The 11,492-nt window shown below is 41.6% G+C and overlaps 1 pseudogene; it reads left to right on the forward strand.

Moving 5' to 3' along the window:
- The first annotated feature begins 206 nt into the window (after positions 1-206).
- On the forward strand, positions 207-3,837 carry LOC120708384 (annotated as a pseudogene).
- The last annotated feature ends 7,655 nt before the right edge of the window (positions 3,838-11,492 follow it).

Below are 11,492 nucleotides of genomic sequence, written 5' to 3' on the forward strand. Positions count from 1 at the left end.
TGGTATTAATTTATCACGAAATTAACACTATAGAGTACTAGGCCAATCAGTTATTAAATTTTGAATCATGCGTTCGTGCCTTGTTACAAAAGAAACGTAGGGACGGAGTCTACCAAAATATTTGTACAGAGTAGCACACAATGAACATGACGCGATGTGAGCTAACCGAGCTCACGGGCCGGTACATAAAACGAGCGATCCTTGGCCGTGAATCACCGGCACCACTCGCAAGTCGAAGCCAAATCCAAATCGGCATGGAGCTCTCCCTGACCTCACCCCTTGCCCTCCAGCTCCTCCTGCTTCTCCCCCTCCTCCCTCTGATCTGCTCGCTCCTGCGCCGGGACCCCAAGAAGCAGCCCCGCGCTCATGGCCTCAAGGCCTACCCGCTCCTCGGCACGCTCCCGCACTTCGTCAAGAACCAGCACCGCTTCCTCGACTGGTGCACGGACGTCATCAATCGCGAGCCCACGCACACCATCTCCTTCAAGGTGCTCGGCTTCACCGGCGGCGCCATCACCGCCAACCCGGCCAATGTCGAGCACATCCTCGAGACTAGGGATGAAAGTGGTAATCTGAACTGTTAGAATAAATTTAATATTTTAAAATAGATATGTATAAAATTTGATGGTGATCATTTCTTATATTATCAAGCATATTATTACAAATAAGAATAAAATTTTGCATAAATTATTTTATGCATTATTTGCTCCCTACAACAAAAAAAAGTGAAAAAAATACCGAATTTGTTTCCGAATCCATACCGAATTTTATATCTATCATTTGAGAAAATATAGGATGAATTTAAGGTTTATCTTTTATGAATCTTTACAAGCTCAATGCTCAAAACAAGAATACAAATTTGTATACAAGATTGTATATCCTATTTATTCGCAATCAAAGAAAAACGACCAAAAAACTGATTACCGAATAATTACCGTTTCCGACTGTTTTCATCCCTGCTCAAGACCAACTTCGCCAACTACCCCAAGGGCGAGGTCACGGTGTCCATGATCGAGGACTTCCTCGGGCGTGGCATCTTCAACTCCGACGGCGAGCAGTGGCTGTGGCAGCGCAAGGCCGCCAGCTACGAGTTCAGCAAGCGCTCGCTCCGGAGCTTCGTCGTCGACACCGTCCGCTTCGAGGTCGTCGAGCGGCTGCTGCCCCTGCTCGACCGGGCGCGCCGGGACGGGCGCACGCTGGACGTGCAGGACGTGCTGGAGCGCTTCGCGTTCGATAACATCTGCCGCGTGGCGTTCGACGAGGACCCGGTGTGCCTGGCCGAGGAGAGCATGGCGGCGCCCCAGAGCGCCGAGTTCATGCGCGCCTTCAACGACGCGCAGAGCGCCGTCACGGCCCGGTTCATGTCGCCGTTCAAGTCGCTGTGGCGCCTCAAGAGGCTTCTCGGCATGGAGCCCGAGAGGCGGATGTGCGAGGCGCTCCGCACCACAGGGGCGGGCCCAGAATTTTGAGGTTGGGTATTCGAAATTTAAAAGATAATTTTTTTAACAGCCTTAATTAAGGATTATTAACTCATAACTACTCCCTCCTTCCCCGTTTATAAGGCATGGTGGAACATGACACGGTCTTCTAAACAACACTTTGACTATTTATTTATCATATATTATATCACTTTTGATTATAAACTTATAATCATTGTAAACTATGTTTGATTATGAATCCAATCATATGAAATTTGCATTATAAAAATAAAAATTTAATAGTCAAATTATTGGTCAAAGATGAGAAGATTTGAATCTTGATATACGTGTATGCCTTATAAACGGGGAAGGAGGGAGTATGTATTAACATCAATAATTCTCTAAATGGAGGATAAAATAGTAAAATGATAAGAAAATTTACCATTTGTCAGTTAACTTTCCTGTCCTTCAGACTCTATAAATGAGCGATATTGTCCTCATTCTTAACTTGCAAGAAAGAATTGACTCAAGTTTCAAAAATATCGTGACCAGTCCATCACTGCCTCGTCACAATTTCACAAACATTCATACACACACATTGGCACATTGCAATCCATAATTGTTATGTATTGATATGAAGCCAATTTGGCATTAGCGAATTGCTCACCTAAGCATCAGCCCAAGCCCTCGGTGGCTCACTTGCTGGCTTTCTAATCCGCTAATCTGTGCGCCCGGTGCTGGAGCCTGGAGAAGCCGAGAAGGGTGATAGGAACCGACGCACGCGCCCACATTCCATCACCCGCCAGCCGACAGCCGCCATCGCCGATGGAGCAGTGACGCCCTGTGTCCCCGCGCGTGGTGCTGCACCAACCAACGGCTGCGCAGCGCGGCGGTGCCCCTACGGGACGGCCTGCGCTGCTCGGCTACGCACCGCGCGCGGCGCGCAGGCAGCGGGAGCTTGCACGGCTGGCCCTGCGCGGTGCGGGCCTGCCTGCAGTCGCAACCGCTGCGCCGGCCTGCGCGCGCGGGGCTCGGGCCTGGGGGCGATGAACGCGGGTGGCTGGGCGGTGGCGAGGCAGAAGGCGGCGGGCAGCTGCAGGGCAGACCGCGGACGGGCGAGGCACAAGGCAGCAGACGGCGGTGGAGTTTGGGGAATGGGGCAATCGATAGGGAGAGGCGTCGGGAGCAGGATTGGGCTTGGGGGATGTGTGATGAGAAATTTTGGGCCATGTGGGGGTAGTTGGGCCGGTAGTGGGGAAGTGGAGTTGGGTTGATGAGAGTTTTTTGGACTAAAAGAGAGATTGATACTCTTGTAGTCTGGTTTGTTGTGTTATTTTTGTTTTTTCTGAATCATATACATGGATGCACTATACATACAAATTTTTTGTTCAAAAATAATAGGTATTCAGTTGAATACCTTTGAATTCAATGGGGCCCGCCCCTGCCGCACCATCCACGGCTACGCCGGCCGGATCGTCTGGGAGCGCCGGGAGAGGGGTGACGCCACCGGGCTGGCGGGCCGGGACGACTTCCTGTCGCGCTTCGCCGCGAGCGGAGAGCACAGCGACGAGAGCCTCCGGGACGGCGGGACGTGGTCACCAACTTCCTCCTCGCGGGGCGCGACACGACGTCGTCGGCGCTGACCTGGTTCTTCTGGCTGGTGTCCACCCGGCCCGACGTGGAGGACAGGATCATGCGCGAGGTCGTCGTGGCGCGGGCGTCCGGGCAGGGGGACGCCGCCGGCGCGACGGCGACGTTCAGCTTCGACGAGCTGCGCGGCGTGCATTACCTCCACGCCGCCATCACCGAGTCCATGCGGCTGTACGCGCCGGTGGCCATGGACACGCACAGCTGCAAGGAGGACGACCTGCTGCCGGACGGCACGTTCGTCAGGAGAGGGTGGCTGACGACCTACTCCGCGTACGCGATGGCGCGGGTGGAGGACGTGTGGGGCGAGGACTGCGAGGAGTTCAGGCCGGAGCGGTGGCTCGGCGAGGACGGCGCGTTCCGGCCGGAGAGCCCGTTCAGGTACCCGGTCTTCCACGCCGGGCCGCGGATGTGCCTCGGCAAGGAGATGGCCTACATCCAGATGAAATCCATCGTGGCGTGCGTGTTCGAGAGGTTCAGGTTCCAGTTTGTCGGCGGCGAGGAGCGGCCGAGGCCCGTGCTCTCGCTGACGCTGCGGATGGAAGGCGGCCTGCCGATGAAAGTGATCGAGAGGAAGAGCTCGGTAGTCTAGGCTGGGCTTGTCCACTCTGTCGCTAGCCGTCCGTTGGGGAGTTGGAGTTGGCCCGGCAAATAAGTGATGTGCTACCTCGTGGGGTTATAGGTTTCCTGGTGCTTCCTCTTGGGAACCAAGGATCGGACCATATATTCACATTACAGCCAGATCCAATCCTCCAAATGATACCTTGCTTCAGTAGATCTATTTCATCAATTATGCTCCTCCAAGTATATGAAACTAGCAAGGCGGCCCGCGCAAATAGCGAGGGTAGCTAGATCTTTTTATTTTAACATATGAACTCTTTTTAACTTCAAAATACATTTGTCCAAATACTTTTTTTTGTTTCGTTATCATTCATTTGTTTAAATAGAACAAACCGAGGTGCTACATTATCCATTATATTTGTGGCGGATGATGAACTCTTAGTAAAAATAATACATTATAGCCACATTTTTCATCATATTTGTGGTGGATGATGAACTTTTACTAAAAATAATACCTTATATAGAAATATATCTTTGTCTTCATTGAAAGTATTATATGTTTGGTCTTGTAATGTGAATTTGTGTTAGAGAGATTTTGGTACCATGATATACTATTCTTAAGATTAGAAGATATGGGAATGTAGTCCAGACCCACTCAACCAAATTATTATGTCTAGCTAGGCTATTTATATTTGATTTGTCTATTCAATCTTGTTTTGGCGGATGCATTATTCATCAGCCTTGTAGCCATGTCTTGTAAGTCATAGCAGCGTTGCATCTTCATTTTTTTTGCGTTGGCAATGGTACGTTAAAAGATAAATGTTGCTGAGGGATGCGTTTGCCATGGCTAGAGGTGACATCCATGGTGCATCTTCCTTTGATGGCCAACGATGTGGGAGAATACATCATAGAAGTTGAAGCCTTCCTTGATGCAAGCTCCTTCTCATATAACCATGTGATCCTCGATGCATATCATTTTTTTTTCATTTTGTTTTCATACTAATGAAGATTCTCTTCTATCCTATTCATCATGAATTTTAATTTTCATACAGAATTTGAGTCACAGTAATCCATATATGACTGCAACAAACCTGATATATTTCTTGTTTTCTATTTTATATATTCTTCTAATACATCTATTGGTTATAATTTGCATCTATGCTTACAAACAATATAGTTTCCCCCCATTTTCATTGATTAGATCTGAGCATTTTTCAAGTCGAATCGAAAAAATACCCCACTAATTTTTTTATCTAAACTTCGCACCTAGTCATGTCCTATGGGTAAATTCCGGACCGAGCTCGGGCTTTCTACTATTTTCTGTTTAAAATAATTAAATTATAATGTCAGGCCATGCTCTCATGAGGCTGGACTTTTCGGGCCCGGTTTCCTTTGACCAATCCTGAACCTACAAAGGTGTGGGCGGGGCAAGATCCAAGGGGCTCGAGCACAGCCTAAATTGCTTAGGTTTACCACTGATGTGTTAGTTTCTTATCCCTCAACATTAACATGGTGTCTTAATATTTTTTATGTTGAAATTTATGTACTAAGTAGATAGATCTGGGTATTGAGATTTTTTATTTATCTATTGACTAATTACATTGTACATGGGTATTTTTTATCTAAGTAATTTGCTTGGAAATAGTCTTTTTCTTGCCAACATAGTTATTTAATACATGTATTTGATATGAAATTCTTATTTTAACTTTTTATTTCCTAATTTATTTAGAATACTACTATCCTTCCTTTATTGTAATTTTGAGTTTTCTCAAGATGAATTCTTGGGACTAATCTAGATAGTTAGAGCATCCTAAAAAATAATTGTTGTAAGTTATTTCTTTCTCGATTAGCATGGTAGCTTCAAGTCATATTTCAAAATTCAGCTACTGATGAATTTAATTGCATAATCTCTATACTTAAGTAATTTTCTATCCAATATTTTTGACAATCAAATACCAATTTTTAATATTTTAAATAAAAAATAGTTATTTATCAATTGTATTTGTCATAGACTCTATATTCAGCTATGTTTCTTCCCAATTTGTATACAAATAAATTACTAATTTCATTATTTTCTTAATTCTTAATTAGCTATTTATTAACCTCAATCATCATGAGCTCTTAGGACAACTTCCTACGTCCTTATTCTTCTAAAAAAACTTTAAAAACATTTTGTGTGTTAATCTTCTTTGACTTGAGCTCTTTAGTCAACTACTATTTTTATTAATTTAATTTTTAAATTTATCAATGAACTTTTTAAGTTACTCTAGACTATTAGATCATAATAAAATCAAACAATGTGTATTTTTTATTTTCTAGATTAATATTTTAATCTCTAGTCACTTTTGACGAATGTGGTGACTTGTTTTAACACCATGGTATTAAATGCAAAAATTAACCTCATTCATCATGAGCTCTTATTACGACAACTTCATATGTCCTTATTCTTCTAAAAAACTTTTAGTTTTTCTGTGTATTAATCTTCTTTGTCATGAGCTCTTTAGTCAACTACTAATTTTATTAATTTAATTTCTGAATTTATCATTGAACTCTTTATGTTACTATAGACTATTAGATCATAATAAAATCAAACGGTGTGTATTTTTAATTTTCCACATTAATATTTAATCTCTATTTACTTTTGGCGAATGTGGTGACGTTTTAACACTATGGTATTAAATGCAAAAAAAATGACCTCATTCATCATGAGCTCTTAGGCAACTTCCTATGTCCTTATTCTTCAAAAAAACTTTAAATTTGTTTGTGTGTTAATCTTCTTTGACATGAGCTCTTTAGTAAACTACTAATTTTATTAATTTAATTTTTTAATTTATCGATGAACTCTTTAAGTTATTGTAGACTATTAGATCATAATAAAATCAAAATGATGTGTATTTTTCCTTTTCTAGGTTGATATTTTAATCTCTAGTCACTTTTGACGAATGTGGCGACTTGTTTTAACACTATGGTGTTAAATGCAAAAAATTGTTAGAAGATTGAGTGGCACATTATATGAGAGGCTAAGTTGAATTTTTTTATCTGCTAATTAGCCCATGGATAACATAGAGCTCATTGAATGCATTCCGTTTGACAATGTGGGAAGGTAGGATGCGTATAATGTAGTCGATGTATTGCATTGAGCCCCTTGGGCGGTATATATAGGAGTACATGGCTTGGAGGGCAAGTAACCTCTCCTAGAGATAAGGAAGGTTATCCCGGGATTACAATCAATCCGGAGTCGTAGCGGTAGCAGCACGAACGGTCAGACTGGAGAACAATGGAGACGTATCCCCTTTGCAGTCGGAACGTCGGTGCAAAAGCTTTGACTAGAGACTCATGCAGATGATAGCCCTTTAGTGCCGTAGTAGCCGAGGTCGAGGTGGACGTGGTTGAAGCCGTGGAGGGGGCGCGGGTCGAAGCGTCGTCGAGGTGCTTGAGTACACAAACTCAGCAGCTTCTTGCCAAAGACAGCAGCAGGACGGTGCGGCAGATGACGAAGGTAGACGGCGCGGTTTGCGACTTAGTTCTTGCTCAGGACAGGGGTGGCGACGGCGCAGGTTGCAGCAAGTGTCGCGCTCAGATCAAGGGTGGCGGCGGCGATGTCTGTGCGAGAACGGCTGGAGGCGCGGAGGCGAATCGAACGCCTGCTTGACGAAGACCACGGCGAGTGGTGCCACCGCCTGAAAAGGCGACGACACTGGTAGGGTGGCTTGATCATGAATGTCGTTGTTGGAGCCTGGAGGGCGCAACAACAACCTTGTCCTTCGGGAGTGTTGACGATGAACGGCGACGAACGGCAGGGCGACGCAAACCGATCTTAGATTGGAAAAAATAGCAGCAGCATCAAGACGAACCTGTGGGTACAATCTCGGGTGCACCAAGTGATGCCCTCCCAAACCTTATCCTCATCCGCCTGTTTGGCCAGAGGGTAAAGGAAGGAAGGGGCAGGAGCATCCCGAGCGGCTCCTCTGCTCCGGCCGCGCAGCAGCCCGACGACCCCCAGAAGCCGCCCCCGCAGCCACGACCTTGCGGACGGCGGCGTGGCGATGAGGGAGGAGGGGAAGATGCAAATTGGGAAGTAAAATTGCTAAATAAAGGGTCCGGCACACACACTTAATGAATGATAGATACATTTCGAATTAGGACTTATAATTACCGTAATAATAATAAAAATTACACCATTAATTTTTTTGATAATTTAATGGTCTATCTAAGAATACATGATAAATACAGTTGATAAATTATGAATAACTAAATTTAGAATTAAAATAGTTGGAGCGAGGTGCCCCACGCAAATAGCACGGGTAGCTAGCTTTTTCTTCCAACATTTCAGCCTCGTTTTACCTAAAAATAAATTATTTAAATAATCTACTTTTGTTTTTCATGATAATGGTTTTCTCCATAATTATCATTTGTCATGTCTTCCGCTATTTAACGCAAGGAGATTAGTCCATGTAGATGAACATGTTGATTCATTATTTTCTTTCAAAATTAATGTACTAAATAAAAAGGTATGAGTATAATAGTTTTACTTTGTATTAACATATTCTACATGTTCTCTTTATTTAAATAATATGCTTTTTCTAAATATTATTTTAAACAAAATACATTTTCATTTGTTTATCAAATTTAGTTATTGATTATTAGTTGATTTTGACATGAATTATTTATTTTGCTATTTTGGTTCCAATTCAATATAGAGTACTGCTAATCTTCCAACTATTTTAATTCTAAATTTAGTTATTCATGATTTATCAACTGTATTTATCATGTATTCTTAGATAGACCATTAAATTATCAAAAAAATTAATGGTGTAATTTTTATTATTATTACAGTAATTATAAGTCCTAATTCGAAATTTATCTATCATTCATTAAGTGTGTGTGCCAGACCCTTTCTTTAGCAATTTTACTTCCCAATTTGCATCAACTGAACTAATAAATTTCAAATATCAAATTTTGATATTTATTGATTGTATTAAATTTGGAATCTTTGTTCTAATAATATTTTTCTTTTTCTAATTCCAAATTTATTTGTTTGTTAATTGGACTCGACATTGCTTCTTTGGATTTTTTAGACCACTGAGTCATCAGAAAACTTAGTAGTGCTTATTTAATAATGCTTTTTACTGGAATTGTAGAGAAATATTTCTATGCATGTGAGATTGGTATTCTTTGTATACTACAAATCAGTATTCTTCAACATTGTCACAATACTATCTAGTCTGACTATTTTATTTCTTGCAACTTAACCGGAGGAGTTTTGATCCCATCGATTCAAAAAGAATTGTTTCTCTCCATGTGCATAACCTGAAATTTCCTTTTTCCTATTTTCACATTGAATCAAACCTGCTCACCAAAGAGAACCCTTCATCTAGTCTCTCGTCTTTCCTCGCCACTCAATCTACGTGCCACTCCACTTCAACACACTTACCAATATGAAAGAGCTTGCGTCTATGTATACCAGGCCCACCGGGTACAACCATCTTATTGCACGGCTTGTCACATGATATTTTTCTTTCATGGTTCACTGTTTTCGGTCGGTGGCTGTGCTTGGGCGTGTTGAATACTAATTTAGCGTGCGGCGTGTTAAATAACACACCCTATATATTTTATTCAGTGGAGTACAATGGTATTTTCCCACTTTAGTTACTGTATATTTTTCAATTTCTTTTAGCTCATTTGACTGACTGATGCATAAATTGGTCCACTTTAGACTTTTGTCATCTTGTCGATGTATAGCTCCAGATATATCTTTGTTGTTGTTTCTAACTTTTTCTTTGACTTCATTTTCCTGAGCTATTTTGGCCGATTTCTCCAACTTCAATTTTTTCCTCCAAACATTTAAAATTGATTAGTGTGTTTCATGTTCAGTGCACCTAATGGAGAAGTTCCCTGTTTAGTTCAACTCAGTTGCTGAGTTTAGATTGTGCCTTAGAGTTTGCTATATTGTCTAAGCGAAGAGGAACAACGACAGCGACTGGTTTGAATCATTTGTTATGTATCGTAGGCTATTGACTTAGGGCTAGTTTGGCAGGGCTCCAGCTGTGGCTGAAACAACTTCGGTTGTAGCTCCTCTGATGGAGTGTCTTCTCTAATGGAGAGAGAGTCATTTGAAAAATGTTTGGTGGAACAGCTTCTATTTTTTTTAATGAATATATGGAAGATGTCAAATGTCCAATGCGCCCCTAGCTATATGACTCGTTGTACAGATGAATTTATTATTTTCCTATAATTTATGTTATATAATGATATAATTATAAAATAATCATTTATTTACCGATGAGGGTTAGCATATTTGTGTCAGCTCAGTCAGGACCTGACCAACCTGACCTTTATTTGCTCAAAAAAATAGGCATGTCCTTTTTTATATTTCCTCTTTTATTTGCAGCTAATTAGGAATGAATCGGTCATGTTTTATGATATCACATTTCCTTTTTTCCATTTAAACCTGACGCGAGACATGATTACGGAAAGATGGAGTCCAAGTTCTTTACGTTAGAAAAACTAATAAAATCTAATTCTAATAGTAAATACCAAATTAATATCAACGTACTCTTTGGAATAATATAGACCGTTAGATTTTCATAAAATCTGACGGTGCAATCTTTCTTTTTTTTAGATTAATGTAGGAATTTCTAGAGCCTCTATCATCCATCTTATCAAAAAACTCAACCGGAGGGGATATGACAGCCCCCGCCGTATTTTATTAAGAGGAAGCGACCTTTGGCTTCTCGGTCGAGAAAACCCATCGAACCCTGGCTTCTGTGGCCAGCGAGGGGGATTTCTTTAACCTCAAGCATGAAATTCGATCCCACAGAGTGCTACCGGAGGCATCTAGCCAAGTCAGTTACCGACTACCGTCCATCTTATCACCATGGTCATAGATTTGTCTATAACAAAAGTAGTGAGAATATATCTGAACTTGTTTGAAACTCTATATTAGTTTATGCATTGATCTCTCACTAATGTGGGCAGCTGCACGCCTTCAGCAGCTCTATACAGAACTACCGAGTTTACACATAAAGAAAATTGGAAGCAAATAGAAAATCAATTTGCTACTGCTTAGTATTGAACAAAACACACATTGCACGGGCTAGGCATATGTTTGTTCAAAACATCAAATTCTTAGTTGTCAATTGATAGGCCAGCAGGTCTATAAAGCGGTTTGCAAGCCATGTCATCCCCCCCCCCCCCCCCCCCCCCCCCCGCTTGTGAAATGCGATAATCTTAAGCTGTAGTTTACAGATGAGGAATAATTGACCTGGCCCTCATTGGTGCAAGATGAAATATACACATATTTTCAAGCTGTCGCTGCACTCTAGGTTGATGTGAGGCAAATATCTCATCAGACAACCGCAAGCAAGAAGGTCATTACTCATTAGTCTGATCGAAATCGACGAAGACATGGGGAAAATAAATTTCTATTGAATTAACGAAATATTGTCTTTGTATAGTCCTATCTTTTTCTTTTCAAAACTTATGGAGAACTAAAAAAATTTAATTAGGTTGGATTTTGTTTCAAACGATCTCGGAATAGATCTGCACGTTATAGTTGATTGATGTGACCTTTATTTATTTTCTCTATCCTGGCTAGAAACGGAGCTAGCATGCTACCTTTCTTGAGTCCTAGACCTATTACGCCTCTAAAACATTGGTGTCCTACTGTAATAGGAAACACACATTTTTTATCTAATGTGGAATTTTATGTTATATGGATTTTTTATAGATATAAATTCTTCGGAATAATATAGACCGTTGGATCTTCATAAAATCCAACGGTGCAAGTTTTTTTCTTTTTTAGATTAACGTGAGAATTTCTAGACCCTCTTGGCGAACGTGGTGGTTTCTTTTAATACTATTGTA

Source organism: Panicum virgatum, chromosome 5K (genome assembly GCF_016808335.1).
Source record: "Panicum virgatum strain AP13 chromosome 5K, P.virgatum_v5, whole genome shotgun sequence".
In the NCBI taxonomy this organism is placed as follows: Eukaryota; Viridiplantae; Streptophyta; class Magnoliopsida; order Poales; family Poaceae; genus Panicum; species Panicum virgatum.